The 24723-nt window shown below is 40.8% G+C and overlaps 1 long non-coding RNA gene across 1 annotated transcript; it reads left to right on the top strand.

Moving 5' to 3' along the window:
• Positions 1–1050: 1050 nt before the first annotated feature.
• Positions 1051–11287, top strand: LOC122466547. The gene is made up of 3 exons (XR_006292159.1): positions 1051–1500; positions 6724–6819; positions 10447–11287. It is a non-coding gene; the product is annotated as an uncharacterized LOC122466547 (long non-coding RNA).
• The last annotated feature ends 13436 nt before the right edge of the window (positions 11288–24723 follow it).

Below are 24723 nucleotides of genomic sequence, written 5' to 3' on the forward strand. Positions count from 1 at the left end.
ATGGACAGCCAGAAGAACAACAAAGCAGTCCTAATATACTGCTAAAGAATTTTTAGGATTAATAGAATAATTGAGTCTCTGGGAGAAAAAATTCCTTTGCAATCAGAGCTTAGATCTATCCATATTATATAATGTAGGCCTAAATTTTCAGAGTGCATTTTAATAAAAATAGCAGCAGTGTTCCATAAAGAAACATTTGTTTTCCAGAAGTGAAAATGTTATGCATAGTGCAGCTCAGAATAGGAGCTGAGCTGCACAATATTGAATTGACTGCTCTTGATTGCACACACTCACACCTTTTTGTCTGGTTTTCACCAGTTTCAATAACTTTTTTGCAACAGTGTTTATTCGCTTATTAGCAGCATTTATTTACCCTTCATTTGTTTCTGTGTAGAATAAGAAAGCTAGTAGCTAACACTTGCTGTACCTTTGGAGGTGTGATGTAGTGGATGGAGCAATGGTCTGGAACTCAGGAAACCTGGGTTATATTCTCGTTCCGCCACTGGCTTGCTGAGTGACTTTAGGTAAGTCACTTCTCTGTGACTGAGTTTCCCCATTGTATAATGGGACAATGATACTTCTTTGTAAAGAGCTTTCAGATCTACTGATGAAAAGCACTGTGTAAGAGCTAGGTATTAGTATTGCTCCTAAAATAACCTTTGGATATCTGTGTGAGCTCTGTGCTTGAACGGAGATCAGAATATTGGAGTTGAATAATCCGTGTAGATCTGAGGAGAGGAATTTGCCATAATATTGACCATAGATATGAAAAAGCAAAATAACATTGTATTTCAGTCTGGTAAGAATAGAAGGCTCTATTAGTTGAGTATTACTTGGAGTTTAAAATACTTTGAGAGAATACATTTTACCATGACATTTAAAAAGAGCAGATGGGTGGTTACCTGCTCCTGTGGGGAAAAGCCCAGGCTGATTAAAGGAGCAGCTGCAGCTGTGACCGGCTCAATCAGGCCCAGCTGGCCCCTGTAAGAGGCTGTGAGCAAGGAGCCCACTCAGTCTCTCTCTGCCTGTAGAGGGAGAAGGGCCTGGCTGCAAGGTGCCGAGCAGGACACCTAGATTGGAGCAGGGCTGGGGAAAGGACAGAGGAGCTGGGAGCTCCGGCCTGGAAAGCCTCAGGCTGCAGGCCTGACTACAGGCTGAATAGGTGCAGGGCAGAGGGACAGCCCATGGGCAGGCGGAGTCAGCAGGTCCAAAACCGCCTTGCCTGTGATGAGTGGCGTATACACTGCAGTCTGCCCCCGATACAAGGGGCTAAGTGGGGGCTGGCAGTAGCCCATACTGAGGTGAGGTGGGGTTAGAGGGTGGGGGGTTCCCCTGGGTGGGGAGACCTAGAACCTGAGAATGTGGGGGTACTGCCAGGGGGCAGCACCCCAGAGAAAGGGACAAAGGGGCTGGCGATAAGGTGGATCGCTGGCCTGCAGAAGGTGCTTTGGTGGCTGGATGAGCTAATTCCCGATGACTACCAACAGGAGGTGCTGCCGGGTGAGTCTGAACCCTTACAGGCTATCTTAACAATTGTCAATTTAAATAATTTAAGAAGGAACTAATGCACCCAAGACCTCTGTTGTGGTATCTTCTTTTTATATAAGGGGAAACTGAGGCAGAGAAGTGACTCCGTGATGGCACATAACAAGTCAATGAGAGACCTGGGGTCAGAATTTAGGACTGTCTGACTCTCCATGCTGACTCATGTTGGTGTCTTAACAAAAAGACTAAGTTTTTTTTTTTTTTTGACTGATTTAACCAGATATCTTGACCTGGGATATATATTTAAACAAATTAAAAGAAATATTTAAGAGGTTTGTTAGGCCCATCCTTTTGAGTGTTAGCCTGTGGGTTGGCAGAGAGCCTGAGTATCTTTTGCCTTCCTCTACAGCATGGTCACTTGTTGGTTTGAACTTGAGTAAATGGATTTTCCGTAACTTGAAGTCTTTAGATCATGATTTAAGGACTTCAGTAACTCAGCCAGAAGTTATTGGTTTATTACACGAGTTGGGCGGCACAGGGGAAGAGTGTGTGTGTGTGTGAGAGAGAGAGAGAGATTCTGTGACCTGCAATGTGTAGGAGGTCAGACTAGATGATCATGATAGTCCCTTCTGTCTGTAAAGTCTGAGTCTGAGGTAATGTGATGTGATCAAAAGGTGAGGGAGAGAACAAGGAGGGGGAATTTGGTGAGAAAGGGGAGCAAAGACAATGCACAACACTTCCACAGACAAATCAAAGCAGTAATTTTAAATAAAAACTCCTATCACCCTGAAACTGCTAAGTTCCACTCTTGCTAATGAAGACTAAGGCTATGTCTAATCTTGGGACCGCACAGTTGTACCGCTGCAGCTGTACTGCTGTAATGTCTCCCGTGTAGTCACTCTATGCTCTCTCCCACTCTATGCCGGCGGGAGAGAGCTCTCCTGCCGGCATAATTAAACCACCCCCAACGAGTGGCTGTAGCTATGTCGGCGGAGGGATCGGGGATGTCGCACTCACACTCGCATACTCATGCTCCCAGAACAGGCACAGCACTGGAGATGTCGGGATCCTTCAAGGTAAGTGTCCCACGGTGCAGCGATGGATAGTGCAATGAAGGTAAGTCTTCCTGAGGCACGATGGAATGCAACGCGACGAACCACTGGCCAGGCGATCTGGGCGAAGCGCCTTCATGGGAGGTACAAGCTTGTGAGTGCACTGCTGAGCACGTGGCCTCTTCCCCTTTTAAGGACCTGCTCCTCATGGCCTGTGACTAGAGATGACTTGGCCGCATCTGGTTGATGTCACTCCACCTCGGGCAGTGTCCATGCATTGGGTGTGTGAGCTCTGCCTAATTAGAGTCCCAGACACCTTGTCTACCTGGGAGCTCTTCTGATCTTCCAGCTGTTCAAGCAGCCCATTCATCTCACAGGCATTCGAGGAGGGAGGTGGAAGGGGAGGGGAAAAGCCACTTCACAGGTATTCAAAGAAGGAGAGGAGACAAAAGGGGTCAGGGGAGGGAAAGTGTCACAGACCTTTTTAAGTCATACAGAGCATACAGATCACTGCTGCTCCTACAACAGATACAAGTTCTGTACAATCTCAGTGTACCTTGCTGGGCTAGTGTGGGGTAAGACCCTGTCGAACCTTAGTGGGTTAACTGGAAGTTCTTACACAGTCAGTATAATTAATATGTAATCCATAAATCAGGCAACAGTGTAGAATCTTGCATTAAACTAGTAAGTGGTGTAGCATTTCTCTTTCATCTTCATTGTGTTCAGTTGCATTTGCCTTTGTATTGAAGATGCCAAGAAGGTTCTTCCCCATCACTGGCATATGCTCTATCCTAAAATCCATCCCATTCAATTCCCAGACAGACAAGTTTTCTTATTGGTTGTCAATACTACCATGGATGTTTTTAGCCCAAGCAAGGCAGGTTCCAAAGTTATGTTCCGGCTAGACTCACTAAGGGTATAAAACCATCCAGCAGAGGCAGGCACTAAAAGAAACAGTGTCTGAATTCCACTGAGAAACGTATACACACAGTCTCTTAGAATCTTGGCAAACAGTTTCAGAGAATGTACTGGTACTTCCTCAGCAACAGGAAGATCCCTGGAAACAAATCATGGGCATGTACAAATCCTCATCAAAGTGGCAATGGGCTGTGGATGTCAAGGCACAGTATTTTGAGATGATTGCAAACTGGACGACAAGAAGAGCTTTCTCCAAATATTAGAGTAACCTTGTGACCTCAATTTTCCTGTAAAATATAGTCTGCTTGTCAGATACAGGTATAATGGAGCAGGGGACTGCTGATGTATAACTTTTAAACACAAGCTATGAAGAACAAAATCTACTGGTGTTCTTATAGAGACTTCTCTGCTTTGTTGCTGTTATAAGTATTTAAATATAGGGTTCCATCATAACCTTTACACTTTAGCACATGCATATAACCAACCCCCCCCCCCCCCCCCCCGATCTTCTTTCCGAGATCCATCTTCACAGAGTGATGATGATATGCGGTGTGTGTCTGGATTCTTCAGAACTTGAAAAGAATGGCAGCCTCTCAGTTCTTTTCCAAACACTTCAGAATCATGTCAGAAAATGAACAATCTGGGGATCTCCACACCTGGCAGCAGGAGGAATTGTTTATCCCAGCACTGTAATGAAGAAAAGATGCACGGACCTCTGTTATCAGTGAAATCCAAAAGAGAGTTCTCTGCAAAACATTATAGGCCTATGCTATGGTGGTGCAACAGTTTTTTTTGTGGATATGTACTTATTAACGCAAAAATAAATGCCATGGTCACTAGATCCATTTCGGTGCTTATTGACTGCATTTGGTATTTTCTGCTGGAATTCTCAAAGCCCCAAATTCTTTGAAGGTGTGTGTGTTTTTTGATTGAAGCTACAAACTCAATCACGAGTTGTTTCTTGAAGCCTCAAAACAGTTGAACTTGATTTTCTCTTTGAACTGGAACAAATAACTGAGATGTAATAGTGTTATTTTTATCCTGCTGTTCACAAGGTATATTTTAGATATACTGCAATAATAGCTTCAAGTTACTGAGAAGGCTGAAAATGTTTAAGTAGGACTTGGTCACTTGCTTGTTAGAGATTTGTGTACAGCCATAGATTAATTACTGAATTGATCACAATAGATACAATGTTGAGAATATTTGAAAGGATTTTAGAAAAAACAGTCCTTATCACTGTTTAGTTGTAGTCACTGATCTTATCAAAACAGAAAAACCTGTTGTCTAGATAGAAATAAATACATCACTTTCTCTGTTGAGAACTTGCATCCCATGTACCATAAATTTTACCACCAAAGAGAAATACCATAAATAATGACAAGTATGTTCAGTCAACAAGTTGCCATAAGAATCTCCAAGCTGGTTGAGAAGGCCAGCTAAGAACTATCTTGTACATTGTGTGTGACAATGTTTGTATCAAATCAGAGGTCTTCCCAGAACAAGAGACTTTCTGCATTAGATATTCAATGTTGTGAATAAAACTAATGGTGTTCCGGGAAGGATAGTCTTGTGGTTGAATTGGACTGGATCCAGAAGATCTTCATTCAATTCTCCATTTTTTCACGAACTTCCTGTGTGACCGTGTGGGAATGTCACACCGTGAGAGAGACAAGTTCTCTCATAAATGGGTCAACGATATATAAAATGGGGATAGTATTTCACACACAAGTGTGGTGAGGATAAATTCATTGTTTGTGGGGCAACTTATATGCTCTGGTGATATGGGACTATATGAGCACAAAGACACAGAAACAAGAAGTCTCTTGATGATTCTTTCAACATTACTTTAATAAATAAATAGATTTCAATCTAGATACTAGTAAAATTCCTGATGCACATCAATCTTGCTCTGAAGTTTAATGCCGAGAAAGTGATCTCTTTTCTTTGTTTTCCGGAAGCATTTTCAGTCTTTCAGTCAGCTAAGATTTACAAATTTATGATGATCCTTCCTGTTATGAATGCATCTGATGAGAGACTCTTTTTAGTGTTAGCAAAGGAAGACCTATACATGTGTGAATACTGTGGGTAATAAGAGCCTGAAAACTTAGTAATTGTTCTCAAAGAAAATTCCTAACACAAAGGCTGATTTTTTTTTGTGACCATTGGCACCCCATGTTGACACCCTACACACCACTACAATGATATTTATCCAAAATATGCCTTGAGGTATATGAAAGATAATAAGCTTATTAAGAACATGTATTTCACAATGATAATCTTGTATGTGAAGTTATGAATTCTAGCTGTATGATGTTACTAGAACATGTTTAAGACAACCTACTCTAGCTTAGGTAAAGTGGATAAACAGGTCTGTCCTAGTCCAAGGGATGTAGGTTGACCTCAATTTAGATATCGGCAGTAAACAAAGCTATTGAGCGAAACCATCTGGGGTTATCCTATTCCTGAACTTGAGAGACAGAGAATTAACATGGCTCCCCAGTATCCTCAGGAGGCCTTCCTGACTTAGGCCATGTCTACATATTCCGTGCTGTATCAATACAGCTGTGCTGCTGCAGCCCGTCTCTTGAAGACACTCCATGTAGACAAGAGAGAGCTCTCCTGTTGGCTTAAAGAAACCACCCCCATGAGCGGCATATATTGATGTGAGAGCTATTCACACTAGCGCTTGTGTTGGTGTAACTTACGTCACTCATGGGAGTGCAATATTCACACCCTTGAGTGACCTAAGTTTTGCTGACATAGGTGGTAGTGTAGATGTCGCATTAGACAAAAGGAACCTTTTGAGGATGTAAAGAACAGTGACTAGACTCCACCTTATAAAGACACCTTAGGAGACAAATCAAATGATTTGATCTCTGTGATGGGTCCCGGCCAGTAAAAAGATGGAAAGGGGACTGTGGGTAAAAGAAACTATCTTGAACAAAGACTGTCTCAAGGGTTCTGTTTACAATTTGTATGTCAACTGAGGCAAAAATATATTCCTTTGCTTAGGATGGAGCTGTTTGACAACTTTTGCCTAGTCAGGGCTGTGATTTGATCATGTGCTAATAACCTCATTCTGGGGTAGTTCATACATTTATGCATAATGTTGCTACAAACATTTCATTATATTGAACAGCAAGTTCTTTTTCAAACACTTCCTTTATAAGGCATATTTTGTGCAAAGATTATTACAGTAGAGTATAAATACAAGGGTGCTTTCAGTCACAGAAGAAAACTTAATATATTCACTCTTTATTTACAGGTGGGAGCTGTGCACTGCACAGAAACATCTCAGAGGTGCTCGTGGGCTAGAATGCTACATGAGGTTTGGGCTGGGAGATCCTTGAAGAGTTTGTTGGTGAGGAAGACAGACTTGTGTGGCAGGGAGCTGACACACAGTCTAATTGCCAGCAAAACTCAGTCTTGCTGAGGCAGAGGTGTAACATAACCTCTGGGTATCCCCAGCAGTGTGCCTCAATTATATACCCAAAGCAACAAGGCATCTCTTCCTCTTTTAAACACATTGTTTTAAAAAAAAGGCTTACAAATGAAGGATTCTTGTTGCCCTATTTTTATTTAAAGGGAAAACTATGGTGTGTAAATATGTAACACATAAATGGCTAAAAATAGTTTTCTTGTTTGTGAGACTAAAATAAACACAACCTGTCATTTGCAGTAACTCCTTGAATTTATCAAATGGCAACTAGTCTATACATGTGCAGTGTTGTTGTAGCTGTGTTGATTCCAGGCAGAGAAAGTGGGTGGACCAACTTCTGTTGGTGAGAGAGACAAGAGTTTGAGCTTACGTAGAGCCATTCTTCAGAGACCAGAAGTGTTCTGTGTAAGCATGAAAATTTGTCTTGCTCACTAACAGAAACTGGTCCAATAACAGATATTACCTGACACACCTTGTCTCGGTTTAGTCTGTACTTCATTTCACAGCATTAGTCCAGTGCATTCAGAACTAACTATCCAAATTTTCTTCTGTGCATTAAGACCAACATACAGTTTCATCCCACCCCCAAATGCAGCTTTTCCCCCTCACCTCTTTTTAAAGTTGATCTCTCTTTTACCCATTATATACCGTGACAGACAGACCAGAAGGATATAAGAGTAATAGAAGGCAGGTATATCAGCCTCAGAATGAGCAGGTCCCTGTTCCCTGGATAGCCAAACAAAGGCTACTCCAGGCCAATCAAGACACTTGATGCCAATTAACCAGATAAGGTTGTTAGGCTAATACTGGCACCTGACCCCAATTAACTGGCAAATGGACAGTTAAGGCCATTAGGCTAATGGAGACAGCTGGAACCAATCAAGGTCTTGCTCATACTGCTTGAAAGTTCTCCTTTCCAGTCCCCCTGGGGGAAGCTCAGGTGAAAGGAGCTGGAGGAGAGGAAGCATTGCTGTATCCTAAGGTAAGGTTGAAGCTAGGAAAAGGGGACCACGGGGAAGTGGCCCAAGGAATCAAAGCAGCTTCAGTGGTGAAGGGAAATCTGCCAACAGCTGCTACCATTAGGGTCCCTGGGCTGGAACCTGGAGTAGAGGGTGGGCCCAGGTTTCCCCCCTCTCCCATGCTCTACAGAGATCCCCTTTAGAGGGGAAGCAGGCCTCTGTCCAGTCAGGCGGCTGAACTGTGCCTACTGAGTGCTACAGAGCAACAAAGGCTGTGGGGTATTTTCCCTTACTTTCATCACAGGCCAGTATGGGAGATAGGAACTCAATAGGCTGTGACCCTTGCCGCTACACTGTGAAAGGAAGGCACATTGGGGCCTTAGGGAGTTTCTGAGGCCACTGAATCCGGTCGGAAGCACGGGACCCACCAATGCAGGCTTGGAACTTTGACAATACTTGCAACCCTTTTCCCTAGCCCACTGATAACTTTTGGGAATGGCAGCCCTAATTCCAGTCTGGGATTTGAAAACCACTTAATCTTTGAACTAAAGGAACCTAAAATCTCTAGAATAAATTTTTTGTTTTGAAAGTATAACAATTGTCAATCGTTTACTCCTTGAAGCATTTAAAATGATCATGACACTCGCTGGAGGAGAATTTAAACCTGACAGTCTGGATTTCCTAGTTACGCAGGTACATCTTGAACTTTGTACTGTTGGAGAGTGTTCAGTATATTTAGCTTCTCATTGAAAAATCACTTCCCCTACATTTATCTGCATCTACACATAATCCATCTGTCCTATTATTTGATGTAAGCTTATAAGGAAGATGTGCTACAAGAATTGGGGTATTGTGGGGACTGAAGCTCATTAAAAGGCTATAGGATTAAATGTTGGAAGAAAATGGAAAATATAGAAGCTAAACCCATTTCCTAGTGAGGTTTTTGGACAGCATTTTCCAAACTCCTCATTGATTGGTAAAGATAAGAGTGTTAATGCCCTTTTTATAAGTTATTAAGGAGTTCTTGAAGGTGGTAATTCAGTTAATGAACTCTGAGTGATATTAAAATATTGACTCCCTCAGTTGATGGAAGGTTTGTTGGTTATAGCCACGAGCACATAAGAGATGCATTAGGACCTTTTTTCAAATGGTGTTTGTTTTTATCATACTCCTTCCTTGTGAAGGGTTAGCAGATGCATGCCAGCAGCATGCAAATTGATACCTTCCATTTTCTCTGGGATGCCTTCTGTTTTTAATTTTTGAGGAGAAAGATTGATTTCTTCCGGGAAAAAGCAATACTCGAATCTTTATTCAAATGATTCATTTCACTAGATGACAGCAGACTCAGCTTACTGCATTTTGCGTTTAATCTTAAATATTCAGTAAGTGATTCAAAGTAATTACAAAAAGGAAAAAAAGGCATTAGGACTCATTTCACTAAAATTATAGTATTTGTGATATACAGCAGAGGTCACCTTCTGGATTACATGCCTCAAACAAAAATAAGAGCATAGTGTACTGATTCTGATGACAAAGGTTGACATTAAACTTAAACTGTTACTTTCATTTTTTTTAACCACCAAAGTAATTTAAAAATTTTATTTAAGTATATTTTTAATGAATTGATTTATGTTGGTTCATTATGATTTCATTATTTGTATGTAAATTCCTTTGTACTACCTGAAAATGACTGACTATTATTTATATAAATCAAATCTTTTCTCTCCTTAAAGAGGAACATTGATTTCTCTAATGCATGAATATCTGATGCAGTTTTTCTCCAATTAATTTGTCTGATAATTTAAACAAATTATAGTAGTTCACAGGAGATTTAAATGGTAACCAGGCAAGACAAACAATCAATACAATGTATTTTAAAGGAGCACAGTCAGGTCTAAATATTTATATTCTATAATGCTATCTATTTCTGTCCATCACTCCTCACTTTATTAGCAATGATATGTTGAATTTGTTCAGAGTCCCCACGTGGAGGACTTCAACAAAGAACAGTGGCAAAAATATATGCTAGAAGACATTTGCCCACCTAATATCTTGCCTCAATTTTAATTAAAATTACTTTTTAAAGTTTCTTTTGCATAGATAACTTAATTATCCACATTCCTCCTGGGTAATTCTCTCAAACCAATTATCAAACTCTCTCTAGAAATTAAGTAAACAGAAAAATTGGATGACTTGTATGTTACTCTAGTCCATAATATAAATAATGCTGTGTGCATGTAGGAGGTAATATCTATGCAAGATTATATCACTGTTTTGATTTCCCCCTGCCCAATACCACACTTCAAATTTTCTTACAATTTGACTGCTACCACTCTCCACTCTTTTCACTTGCTGCTTTAGCCTCTTTTGTAGCTTGAACTTTCTCAGCTCTAAATGTATGAGGGTTTGGGGTTTTTGTTGGTTACTTAGGGAGTTTTGAGCTCCCAAGTAATTCTGTTTGGCATGTTCCCAGCCTTGAAGCATGTCACTCAGGAAGAAACGATCAATAGTCACTTTGACAATTATTGTACTTAATTCATTCTTCCAAAAATGTCTTTTCAGCTCAGTCTTAATTCTATTTCCGTCTCAGGAAGTTGCTGAAAGTGCAGGTCATCTGCAAGGAGAACAAACATACTACAATTAAGAAGAAAGCAACTACCCAATACACAATGAAGTTTTGCAGCTTGCTATGGACCAGATTCTGTCAGCCTTCTTCATGTTTGGTAGAACCTTATTCTACAAAGAGTCACATTGATTTTAATGGAACTATTTGAGTGAAGTGAGAAATGGGCCCTTCAGTATTCTTTGTATTGCTTTCCCACACACAGACGTGCACACGCACTTAATGTTCAGAATAGTCTGCTTGTGATCAGGCATTTTCTTTGGCATTTTCCGATGGATGAGAAGGCTAGAGAGAAGCTGCAAATAGTCCCTATAACGGACCTTGCACTCAAGGATTCAGATGTCTAATCTATTCTAATAAAGGGTCTTTCAGAGACCAGTAACTAGTTTGTGCTCTTCTAGTAGGTACAGTGTTTAAATTGTAATGAAAGGTGTGCTGGGGCTCAAGCAATGTTTTTTACTTTTATAACTGACATGGCAAGACCAGAGGTACCAGGGCTATGGGGCTATGAACTGTAAGTGTAGAGGTGCCAGGTCTCAGCCCCGGCAAGCCCTAGCACAAACTAAGCACTGAGTAGACAGAAATTATTTCAGAATTAGAGGGTTCACACAGTTTCACAGCAGGTTGGACAGAGAACAAGTCATGTCTCCTTTGAAGAAAATTATCTCAAGTTTCTCAAAGGAGGAATTTCTGACCCCTTTTATTTGATCAGTCGGCTTTGTATTAGTGATTTTAGATCTTTGATACCACAGTTAAGATTAAGGCATTTACCCCTTCGACTTGTGGTGATAGTGTTTGATAGGATCTGCAAAAAGGCTGCCAACAGGTCAAGTTTTACCTTAATGAGAGTAATGATGAATGCAATCACGTATTGTCTTGTCTACGCAGTTGCTTACTTCAAAAGAAGGGAGCGGGGGAAATCTAGGGCCTAGGATATTCTGTTGTTGGAGACCATCATTTTTCTGAGTACTTAAACTCAACTGCATCTGCAAGAAATTAATTGGCATGTTTCCTTTCCTAAGCTGAACAAAGTCCACAGACTCTGTAGTGGACTTCAAGAAACTTGGGAGTGGAGGAAGGAGTAGGGCAGTCTCTATGGTGGCATTTCTCCTTACATCATCAGTTTAGAGGGTAACATCAAGTTGAGAGACAGGCTGCTGTTGAGTCATTAAACATCAGTATCTTTCATCCAGCCAGTCTCCTGTCTTGTTTAGGATGTGCAGAGATTCACAGTGATCACAATGGGAACCATATTAATAAATTTCACAAAGACCATGGAACAAAAATATAGTTCATGTTTTTCTCCAGGTGTCTGCTTTTTTGGCGTAAAAACCAGGAGAATATAGTTTGTAGATAAGGTTATATTACCAGCTCAGGGCCAAAGTTTAAGATTGCTGTCTCCTTGAAAGGGTGGCTCTGACAGTGCTTTAATTCTTAGAAATATCTCCCTTCCCCACTCATAGTTTACTTAGCCAGTTCAGTGTGAGTCTAGTAGTAGTATCTGTTACCAGAACTACACATGTTAAGCTTTACCAGGTTTGTAGTGAAAAAGAAGATTTTGTATTTAGAATTGGCGGGGAGGGGGGAAAGGAGATTCTATTGAAATGTGTAACCAACCCTTTCTAAAGTCTTCTGAACTTGCGGGGGTGTAAGAAGCTTCAATTTCCATTCTCAACAAGTTGCATGCAGTCACTGGAGGACTCAGGATCTGTAGTCATGGTTGTTTAGCATGGATGGTATTTCCACAGCCTCAAGGGGAGAGGGAAAGAAATCAGGTGAAAACTAGAAAGTTACAATCATCTATGAGAGATTTCAGAGTAACAGCCGTGTTAGTCTGTATTCACAAAAAGAAAAGGAGTACTTGTGGCACCTTAGAGACTAACCAATTTATTTGAGCATAAGCTTTCGTGAGCTACAGCTCACTTCATCAGATGCATACTGTGGAAAATACAGAAGATGTGTTTATACACACAGACCATGGAAAAAAATGGGTGTTTATCACTACAAAAGGTTTTCTCTCCCCCCCCCCCCACCCCACTCTCCTGCTGGTAATAGCTTATCTAAAGTGATCACTCTCCGTAGAATGTGTATGATAATCAAGGTGGGCCATTTCCAGCACAAATCCAGGGTTTAACAAGAATGTCTGAGGAACAGTGCGGGGGGGAAAGGAATAAACAAGGGAAAATAGGTTACTTTTTATAATGAATCAACCATTCCCAGTCTCTATTCAAGTCTAAGTTAATTGTATCCAATTTGCAAATTAATTCCAATTCAGCAGTCTCTCGTTGGAGTCTGTTTTCAAAGTTTTTTTTGTTGAAAGATAGTCACTTTGAGATCAGAAATCGAGTGACCAGAGAGATTGAAGTGTTCTCCGACTGGTTTATGATGTGAGTGTTTGGAGTGATCACAGGAGCACAGGCCTTTGTACCATGTTAGGAAGCCTTCTTATGAGAGGAAGTGGCAGTCCATGGTAACCGCAATGATGTGGTGGCCCTGCCTCTAATTGTGAAGTGACTCTCCCCTTTTTGTTTTCTGAAGCAGAAGCTGGTAGGGCAGAGGGGAAGAGGTCTGGTGGGGTGGAATTGGTCTGAGACTTAAAGCACTCTGTGATGTTTTCCTTGGATCACTCATCAGATTAGAAGCTGGATTCAGAGTACAATCAAAGACAAAACAATCTGCCAGGTGAAGATTTCCTTCCATATGAAATAAGAAATCTGAGTGATGGGGGCATGACCTATCACAGAATTGACTGATGAGTATTCTAGAATTCCGAGAGACTTGTTTTCTGGCTTGGATTTCTTTCTAGGCTTCTTTGAGTATGTGTATTTTGGGACTGTTTGTGAGTAAGTACAGATTGAGTTCTCTAGCCAAGAATGCATCCATCTTTTAATAGACAATTTTTAAAAAAAAAAGTGATCATGCTTCTGCTATGAAACAGAAGACTGAGTAGTTCTTTCATGGAATTTAGTAATTTAGGAGTTTTTGCATGTCAAAGCGATTCTCTATTTGAAATCTGGAAAGACGAGAACCAGCTGTTCTGTATAAGAACATTCTTTTTTGGACAGTCAAGAAGTGGCATTGATGTCAGGTGTTGGGGAGCCATCTGACTGCTTTTTGCCAGAGTAATTGTTTTGGAAGAGATTTGATCTTTTGGGAGAAGAATTGGGGTTGAGGAGAAGAAAATCCTCTTCAGTTATGCAAATGTTGCTTTTTCAGGCTGCGTTCTTGTTTTTGGTTTTTTTTTTTTTTTTTTTTTTCCTGCCTCTCCCTTCCATACATACTTTTGAAAAGTAAGTTATTTTGAAAATTAGCCCACGTGTCTAACAGTCTCTTGGAAGGACTTCTACAGAACAACAGACCTATGTTGTACTTTAAATGGGGGTTGTCACCAAAATATCCATATAAATCATTTTTGAAACTAAAAGCTCATTTGAATAGTGTATATAATACATTCTTACTAATGCGGTATATTTTATAGTTGGGGAAAAAAAGGCTAATATTTTAAATAGTGACAAGTGATTTTGGGTGCTCAAGTTGAGACACCTTAAAGTGTGACTTCAGAAAGTGCTGAAGTCCACTGCCTTTGGAAATCAGATCCCTTTTTACGGGTTTCAAAATTACCAGTCACTAGTTGAAAATCATGGTTTGGTTTTGTATCTATAATGTACTTGCTTGCCGGAAAACTTCTAAACATGTCATATTTATGAGTGAGTGTGAAAATTTATTTTTCCTCATCATTAATTTTCTAGCGCACTAAAGAGAGTAGATCCTGACACTCTTTCTAAGGTTTATGTCTGGGTATTCTGTTGGGGTAGCCTGAGGCCTTATCCACTCAGGAGCATGTTGGGAATGGCTTCAGAGACCTTATCCAATCAGTAGCCTTCAAGACCTTATCCACTTGCTTTCCAAGAGCTCACCTTGACTACAAACTCATCACTGAGGTTTCTTTATTGACATACAATCAAACTACACTTGAGTTGATCAGGCTCATGCATAGGGAGGGTTCAGGGCATACCACATATCCAAAGTACTATATCATGAATCTGCTTATATATAAACACTTAATACAGCCTATCACACACTTTGATTGGTCTAATTTTTTTTAGCCAATCCCTGTCTAGATCATGAGTTGTTCACATGCTACACTACATAGCAGGCCACAGCTGCAAGCTACCCCACATTGCTTACTATCCTATCTTTTTTCTGCTAGCTACATCTTTTACATATTTACAATGTTAATGTAAATTCATTTTTGTTCATTGTTTCATGTTCTTTCTCAAATAGACATACTGGTGTGATTTTACAAAGGGTCAATTCAGGTATTTCATGGAACTGCTACAATGTGTATTTCTTCTTTAAGGATACTAGAGCATATTATAGGCCAAATTCTGTTCTTCAGACTTAAATGAGTTTAAAGGAATTGTTTAAGTCAAGACAGAGTTTGACTCCAAACTATAAATACTGTGTTAAGTTTACAAACAAATTGAAGTTCTCTTCCAGCAAGTACTTTAGCTTCCAAATCACATATTTCCATCAAACAGTAACTATACTTCTTCATAAATGAAAATTTATAGCAAAAATATGACTCAAAAGGAATTACTGATATTTCAAATATTCTGCCCCTTTCCTTAAGGTATGCTATTCTCTCAAGTGTAAGGCCGTTGTTTTCCAACCCCATTTTTTTTTTTCTTTTTTGGCCTAAGGTTATCTAATCCTTGCAAACTTAATCTCCTTTAAAGCATGTACTGAATGAATTAAGTGCCCAATATTCTGAACAGTGTGGCAGTTGCATCCCAGCAAATTATTTTAATCTCACATCAGTCATCGGTCTGGATCTAAGCAATGTTGGTGACGCTTCAGTTCTTCCCCGCAGAGTTTTGGAGAGGATGGAAAAACAGTATCAAAGTGTTTCAAGAGCCCCTTTGTCAAATATCCGCATATAACAGACCAATTTCATTGGGTGACAATGTTTAGACAATCCCCCGAAAAGAAAAGTCTGGTAAATAACAAAAGTTGTTTAAAAAACAAATCACTGTAAATCAACTCTAGAGTAAGTGGGAGTATGCAAACACTTGTGGTGGTCTACAATCACAGCAGACTAAACAAAAACACTCTCTGCAAAACCAAGGACAAAGTTCTCGTATATGGCTATTAAACGTTGGGGGGGAAAACAGCTAATTCTTATAAAATTCAATGCAAAATGTCTAAACAGTTTCTTTGCTTTCAGTCAGGTTGTTAGGGAGTGCTGTGGCAGAGAACAGTTGTGTTTCTCATTGTTTGGGGATTGGGTCTGGACTCTTAGTCATAGAAGCTAGAGATATAAAAGACCAATTAGCATCTTTCTACCCACACGTCTCATTTAATTAGGTTGTGTTGTACTATTTTTCTGCCTTACCTGGTGTTTGGAAATCCTCCCAATGTAGTATCTTATGTAAATGTCATTAATATGGTATCTTCGCTCTCTCTTCCAGCGATCTAATGATGATAAATAAGATTCAGTATAATACACTGGCACAGAGAAAGCCATGTTGAGTGCAAGAGCCTGCATAGAAACATAAGTGATTTTCTGCATTCTGCACCTCCTGAAACTTCCAAATGGTTGGCTTATAACAGTAGCTCCAAGGAGAACAAATAGCAGTAGTCCTACCAGTGAGGTGATAAAGTTCCAGGGGCAGAGTCAAGGGAAAAAGCTGCCTGGGGAAATTAACTAAGGGGGGGCCTAGTCTTAAGATTCAGTGAGTCCCTTTGGTGTTGGAGGAATCCAGAGCAATAGTGGAAGTATGGAAGGGAAACAAAGCTTCGGTGGCTTTCCTCTTCATCTCTCCCACCCCTGCAAACAAAAAGCACTCTCTAAAATGTGAGAGGTATTTTAAAAACTTGGAATCAAATATATTCCTGTTGTACTTCCAACAAAGTACACCAGGGATCAGGTTGGCCATTTGTGCGCTATGGGATGATTGTTTCTATGCATCTAACTCAACGATCAGGAAATCTAAATGCCCAGTATTTTTGAAGTGTATAAGTGACTGTTTTGTAGATGCTGTTTGACTTTGCCTCATGATAATAGGTTTCTTAAAGGGCTGTAATTACTGTTTGTATCTGTACTCTCTATTCACTTGGCTGTACTAAGATTCTGCTTGTACAGTTTAATGTTAAATGTGGCTGTCAGCTCGTCACAAGGCAAGAGATGCTTCCTCCAAATTTAATAGCATCTTTGTCCTTTTGAGCTGCCTAAGCACAAAAAGGTAATAAAACCGAGTCCTTCACTAATTGGAGGAAAAAATCTGGCTATCCTAGTTCTACTTACCAGAGCTGCATATCACAGCATGTAACAGTAGGAAGTACGTTAACTTTTTGAAATGTTTGTTCATAAGTCACTGTACATTCCAAATAAACATTAAATCGGGTCTGGCATCACTGACCTTTTTTAATGTGAGAAATCTAAGGTGCAATTCTCTCCATATTGAGACCTAAAGTTCCTGGGGCAGGGATCATTGACTTCAATTAGATCCAGGATTTCACCCATTGCCTTCCATTCTGTACAGCACAGGATATCCGTGAATAACAAATAGTATAAAATTACATAGTCTACTTTATCAAGCAGGCTCATTCATGGTGAATCCATGACACTCACAATCTAGCACTTGTGCATGTTATGATATACTCTGAAGACTTGCTAAAGAAAATTTGTTATAAGTTTCTTTTTAAATCTGAATGTCTTGAAATAGCTTCTAATTTTATGAATATGCCAATCCAGTTCTTTTGCTTGTGAGAGCTTGATATGAATATTTAAGCTACATTTAATTGATGGAGGAGTAGCTTTAGCTCCATTAATGCATTTATTTTCTTTTTAAGAAAATGTCCTCTGGGTACTAAAAGACAGACAACGTCATGTCATTTTCTGAAATTAGGAATACCTTGGTTGGTTGGTAAGATGGATAAAAAGCAAGAGATCTTAATAAAAGCATATTGGATGTAAGGTATAGGCTACAGGAAACCTGTAGCATCAACTGATTGATTCAACAGTTGACATTAGCTTTGTTCCTCTATTACTTACTCTGTATCACCTAAGCCTACTATACTAAGGAATATCATTACTTAATTTAATGAAGTTGACCTGATAACACATAGGACGGTGCTTCCCCCTCCTCCCCGCAGATAAAACACTTGTTGGCAATCTGTTCACAAGTTTCTTACACACAATAGGATCGAGCTGTAGTTTTCTTCCAAGTTCACATAAAGATACATGACCTTTTTTCCATGCAAAAGATGACTGTGAAAATGAGCAAAGTTTCCCCAAAACCCATGAAACTTCTATTAAAATATGATGTGAGATTATTTGAGTGATTAAGTCTGTGCAATCACCTAAACTTAGGAAAGTTACACTGCTTGGTTTCTTTAGGTAATATCAACTAGGCTCCATATCAGGTAAGAGGAGTTATTAATGACATGGGGAAGGGAAGGAGACATGCTACAAGAGCAAACTAGAGCTATATTTCATTTTGCTAATGTACAACTAATTGACATCAGTGCACTGTATTTTGCAAATACGTTCCAAAGAATTGTTGCCAGTAAATGTCTCCCTCACCAAGAAATATAAAGGTAACTTTATATGCACTTAGAAGCAGACTAAGGCCCAATAAAGGTTGCAAACAGTGACAGTCAGCTAAAACCCCTAGGGACAGACAGTCCAAATGCAGTGCTCAGGATAGTACATATAATGGGGGTGTGTGCATTTCTGAATTACTGATTTAATGCTTGGCTTTTTGCATCTTTGTATCCGAATATGGTAATATTTCGTTTAATAGTTTTAGTCCCCTGGTGCTTCGTGTTTTATAAGTATATGTTTTAATGTTTTTAGAAACAGCCAGAGCAGGAGTATCTGTGCAGCCAGGCTGTGTATGTGTATATATTCTATAAAGTAAATTGCGTGTGTGTAATCTATAAAGTAACACGATTATTTGGGACCCAACTGTGATTATCTGTGTTTGTTTTTTCGTTTTTTTTAATATTCCTTATTGTGGTAATGAACAAAAGACAGCCTAACACTATGAATTTTAGTGACCATTTGAGAGAGCTGATGTGGGGTAGGAAAAGTCAGTTTTCCAAGGCAACAAACATGCATTCAGCTTTTTCTTTACATAAGACATATAAATACATTATTTTATTTGGTTGCACTCTGTTCCAGTGGCAGGAGAAAAATGTGCAGCGGGAAATATTGCTGTAAAATTGGCAGATTTTTATGTTCCTACTTGACTGTAACATGGGGATGTCCAAAATTAGTCTTCCCACTCCTCTGGCCTTTCCTATCTGATGCAAAATTGTAGAACAGCATTCTTTCTTAAGTAGCAAATGTACTCAGTTAAAAATATAAAGAAATACTGAGTGAAAGGTTGCTAGCCTAAGGTGCAAAAGGGTGATGACTTCTAATAGCTGCTCCTTTTAAACTTTTCCTTGTATAAGGCAAAGTTGCCATGTATATGCAGGTTATCTCAAGTGCTTATATACGAATGCACAAAGCCTTGGAAACAAGCAGGGAGAACTGGAGGCCCTGGTGATGTCAGGGAATTATGACGTGATTGGAATAACAGAGACTTGGTGGGATAACTCACATGACTGGAGTACTGTCATGGATGGTTATAAACTGTTCAGGAAGGACAGGCAGGGCAGAAAAGGTGGGGGAGTAGCACTGTATGAAAGGGAGCAATATGAATGCTCAGAGCTCCGGTACGAAACTGCAGAAAAACCTGAGTGTCTATGGATTAGGTTTAGAAGTGTGAGCAACAAGAGTGATGTAGTGGTGGGAGTCTGCTATAGACCATTGGACCAGGGAGATGAGGTGGATGAGGCTTTCTTCCGGCAACTCTCAGAAGCTACTAGATCGCACGCCCTGGTTCTCATGGGTGACTTTAATTTTCCTGATATTTGCTGGGAGAGCAATACAGCGGTGCATAGACAATCCAGGAAGTTTTTGGAAAGCGTAGGGGACAATTTCCTGGTGCAAGTGCTAGAGGAGCCAACTAGGGGGGGAGCTTTTCTTGACCTGCTGCTCACAAACCAGGAAGAATTAGTGGGGGAAGCAAAAATGGATGGGAATCTGGGGGGCAGAGACCATGAGTTGGTTGAGTTCAGGATCCTGACGCAGGGAAGAAAGGTAAGCAGCAGGATACGGACCCTGGACTTCAGGAAAGCAGACTTCGACTCCCTCAGGGAACGGATGGGAAGGATCCCCTGGGGGACTAACATGAAGGGGAAAGGAGTCCAGGAGAGCTGGCTGTATTTCAAGGAATCCCTGTTGTGGTTACAGGGACAAACCATCCCGATGAGTCGAAAGAATAGTAAATATGGCAGGCGACCAGATTGGCTTAACGGTGAAATCCTAGCGGATCTTAAACATAAAAAAGAAGCTTACAAGAAGTGGAAGCTTGGACGTATGACCAGGGAAGAGTATAAAAATATTGCTCGGGCATGTAGGAATGAAACCAGGAGGGCCAAATAGCACCTGGAGCTGCAGCTAGCAAGAGATGTCAAGAGTAACAAGAAGGGTTTCTTCAGGTAAGTTGGCAACAAGAAGAAAACCAAGGAAAGTGTGGGCCCCTTACTGAATGAGGGAGGCAACCTAGTGACAGAGGATGTGGAAAAAGCTAATGTACTCAATGCTTTTTTTGCCTCTGTCTTCACGAACAAGGTCAGCTCCCAGACTGCTGCGCTGGGCATCACAACATGAGGAGTAGATGGCCAGCCCTCAGTGGAGAAAGAGGTGGTTAGGGACTATTTAGAAAAGCTGGACGTGCACAAGTCCATAGGGCCGGACAAGTTGCATCTGAGAGTGCTAAAGGAATTGGCGGATGTGATTGCAGAGCCATTGGCCATTATCTTTGAAAACTCGTGGCGAACGGGGGAAGTCCCAGATGATTGGAAAAAGGCTAATGTAGTGCCAATCTTTAAAAAAGGGAAGAAAGAGGATCCTGGGAACTACAGGCCCGTCAGCCTCACCTCAGTCCCTGGAAAAATCATGGAGCAGGTCCTCAAGGAATCAATCCTGAAGCACTTACACGAGAGGAAAGTGATCAGGAACAGTCAGCATGGATTCACCAAGGGAAGGTCATGCCTGACTAATCTAATCGCCTTCTATGATGAGATTACTGGTTCTGTGGATGAAGGGAAAGCAGTGGATGTATTGTTTCTTGACTTTAGCAAAGCTTTTGACACGGTCTCCCACAGTATTCTTGTCAGCAAGTTAAAGTAGTATGGCTGGATGAATGCACTATAAGGTGGGTAGAAAGTTGGCTAGATTGTCAGGCTCAACAGGTAGTGATCGATGGCTCCATGTCTAGTTGGCAGCCGGTGTCAAGTGGAGTGCCCCAGGGGTCGGTCCTGGGGCCGGTTTTGTTCAATATCTTCATAAATGATCTGGAGGATGGTGTGGATTGCACTCTCAGCAAATTTGCAGATGATACTAAACTGGGAGGAGTGGTAGATACGCTGGAGGGCAGGGATAGGATACAGAGGGACCTAGACAAATTGGAGGATTGGGCCAAAAGAAACCTGATGAGGTTCAATAAGGATAAGTGCAGGGTCCTGCACTTAGGACGGAAGAACCCAATGCACCGCTACAGATTAGGGACCGAATGGCTAGGCAGCAGTTCTGCGGAAAAGGACCTAGGGGTTACAGTGGACGAGAAGCTGCATATGAGTCAGCAGTGTGCCCTTGTTGCCAAGAAGGCCAATGGCATTTTGGGATGTATAAGTAGGGGCATAGTGAGCAGATCGAGGGACGTGATCGTTCCCCTCTATTAGACATTGGTGAGGCCTCACCTGGAGTACTGTGTCCAGTTTTGGGCCCCACATTACAAGAAGGATCTGGAAAAATTGGAAAGCATCCAGCAGAGGGCAACAAAAATGATTAGGGGTCTGGAACACATGACTTATGAGGAGAGGCTGAGGGAACTGGGATTGTTTAGTCTGCGGAAGAGAAGAATGAGGGGGGATTTGATAGCTGCTTTCAACTACCTGAGAGGTGGTTCCAGAGAGGATGGTTCTAGACTATTCTCAGTGGTAGAAGAGGACAGGACAAGGAATAATGGTCTCAAGTTGCAGTGGGGGAGGTTTAGGTTGGATATTAGGAAAAACTTTTTCACTAGGAGGGTGGTGAAACACTGGAATGCGTTACCTAGGGAGGTGGTAGAATCTCCTTCCTTGGAAGTTTTTAAGGTCAGGCTTGACAAAGCCCTGGCTGGGGTGATTTGATTGGGGATTGGTCCTGCTTTGAGCAGGGGGTTGGACTAGATGACCTCCTGAGGTCCCTTCCAACCCTGATATTCTATGATTCTATGACATTGCAAGCTTTCTCTTAGCAAAACACCAAGCTACTAAAAACTGTGAACTTTGCCTAGGTTGAAATATAGTTAAATGACCGTGAACTACAATATTACAATATTATCTCCTTGGATAATGGTTTTGGGACATGTTATGTTTCTGGCCCAGATTACAACTGATGACAAGTGTTTCAGCTGTTCTTGTTCCAGAATTTATTAAGAACATCCTTTCAAAGGAGCTGTAAAAGTTGATACTGATGAGCCACTCTGAATTCTGAAGATATAGAGCAATTGACATTCTTAAAAGAATATATGGAGTTTTTGTGTTCAGAAGATATTGCAGCTGCTACAAGTGCTGATATAAACTTCTGGTGCTGATAGTACTGTGTTGTGTGTACTGAGATTACAATGTATTGTGGTAGCACATAATCCTTTATACACAGTCTGCTTTTGACCCACAGTGTCTTTTTGGATCTCATAAGCTGAAAGCCTGTAAGGGACCATTGGATGATCCATTCTGACCTCCTGTATAACACAAGCCAAACAATTTCACCCAGTTATCTTTGTATGGAGACCAATAACGTGTGCTTTACTAAAGCATGTCTCCTAGAAAGAAGAGTAAAAAGGTTTACCACCTCTGCAATGGATTTGATCGCTATTGAGTCATCAACAACCTGCACACACAGCCTGATCCTTTCTGCTGTGCCACCCAGATACTGTTCTTGGGGGCTTATTTTCCACTCGGTATTCGGGTTTTGGCTTCTGTATCCAGGTACCATTGAGGGTTGTCACGTGCCCAGTTTCAACCAGAAAGTCAGGTTGAAAAGGGGAACTGGCAACCCTAAATGGCACCTGAACCAAAAGTCCAGTTACTGCAGGGCTGGGAGTGATGTCGGGTCATTAACCTGTATCAGTCCCTGCTCAGCTGGGGCCACCTCCTGTCTGCAGGCAGGCTTCTCAGGCCAATCCAGTGAGTTATGGAGGGAGCGGGAGAGGAGTGAGAGATGGGTTGGAGACCTGGGGATCCTGTTACCAGCCATTAGAAAAGTGGCAACCCTACTTGGTATAGAAGGACTCCTGTATCTGTGGTACTATTTCCACCTCCACTGGAGCTCCATGTGGGTAGAGGTCTGTGGAGTTCAGGGTGTAGTACTGCAGGCAGCTGGTAGTGGGGCTCTTCACTGCAGAGGTCAGGAAATTCCATGTGGAAATCTGGGTAGGATATAGCAGAGTTTACAGCAGCATTACGTCCCTCAGAAGTCCCTCCATGGATACTACCAAGTAGCGCCAGGGGGAGATAGTTTGTGGCTGTGCTACCATGGGGTGGAGGTGGTGGTGGGGGGTTCAGCAGAACAGAAGCAACCACTGAAAGACAATTCATATCCCTCCTCCGTGAATTCCTGAAAATACCAAGTTCCTTAACCCTGCTGCCCCTGCCCCCTGAATCTCCTCCCAACAGAAACAACCCTTGAAGGAAAATATTGTTAGCGGCCTTCTCTCTGCACAATTTCTGCAGGTTTTTCTTGGGGCGGGACTGGGCTTGGTGATAGGTAACTAAAGCACCAAGCAAGGCAGATATATTTTTTGCAAACCAATAAAAATAAATCTAGCTTTCTCCCAGTTAGGCTAAATGCACTTTTAGTTGGACTAGGAAGTATCTCAAAGGGAAAAACAGTTGATGATTTGTTTTATGGAGAAGGTCATCACAGTATCTCCTTTTGGCCATAAAATGTATTAGTTTGACTTACAGTGAGATGATATTCTAGCAATACTCATAGCACTGAACATCAGATCATCAAGCAGCTCTATAATTATTCCAGAAACAAAAACCTCTTTTTGAAACACCATTTAAGGTTGCTAAGAGGCAGCTAGAGTGTTGTCAGTCTCATAATTTAAATTAAGAGATTCCAAGGCCAGAAGGGAACCATGTGATCTCCCAGTCTGATCTCTTGTGTAGGATAGGACATAGGATCTAGAAATTAATTTGCAGAAGTTCTGTCTTACAAGAAAATCCAATCTTCATTTTAAAATTCAGTGATGAAGTATCCATCATGACCCTTCATAAAATAAATAAGCATTAGAACAATGTTAAAAATGCCTTATTTCCCATCTATAATTTGTCTAGTTCCAACTTCCTGTTGTTGGATCATGTTAAATAGAAGAGCCCGTTCTTAAGTATTTGTTCCCCATGCAGGTATTTATAGACTAACAAAGAGAAGGTTAAAGGGTTATTTCATTAGACTCAAGGAGCTCAATCTATTTACTTTATCAGTATGAGGCATGTTTTTGAATCTTTTAATCATTCCCTTGGCTCTTCTCTAAACCTTCTGCAATATATCGACGTCATTCTTGAATTAGAGGCACTAGAACTAAACAGGCTATTCCGGCACCAGTGCCAAATACGGATGTAAAATAACTTCTCTACTCCTAATTAAGATTCCCCTGTTCATGTATCCCAGGATTGCATTAGCTCTTTTGGCTGCAGAGTCACAATGAGAACTCATGTTCAGCTAATTATCCACTACATCTCCCAAATCTGTTTGAGTCACTGCGTTTCAGGATAGCATCCCCCCATCATGTAAGTGTGGCCTACGTTCTTTGTTCCCAGATGTATACGTTTACATTTAGCCATATTAAAACTAGGGCTGTCGATTAATCACCGTTAACTCACACAATTAACTCAAAAATTACTGCAATTAAAAAAATTAATCACAATTAATTGCACTGGTAAACAATAGACTACCAATTGAAATTTATTAAATATTTTTGGATGGTTTTTCTACATTTTCAAATATACTGATTTGTTTTACAACACAGAATACAAAGTGTTCAGTGCTCACTTTGTGTTTTTGATTAGAAATGTTTGCACTGTAAAAATGATAAACAAAAGAAACATTATTTTTCAATTCACCTCATAAAGTACTGT

This window comes from Chelonia mydas, chromosome 7, assembly GCF_015237465.2.
Source record: "Chelonia mydas isolate rCheMyd1 chromosome 7, rCheMyd1.pri.v2, whole genome shotgun sequence".
Lineage (NCBI taxonomy): Eukaryota > Metazoa > Chordata > Testudines > Cheloniidae > Chelonia > Chelonia mydas.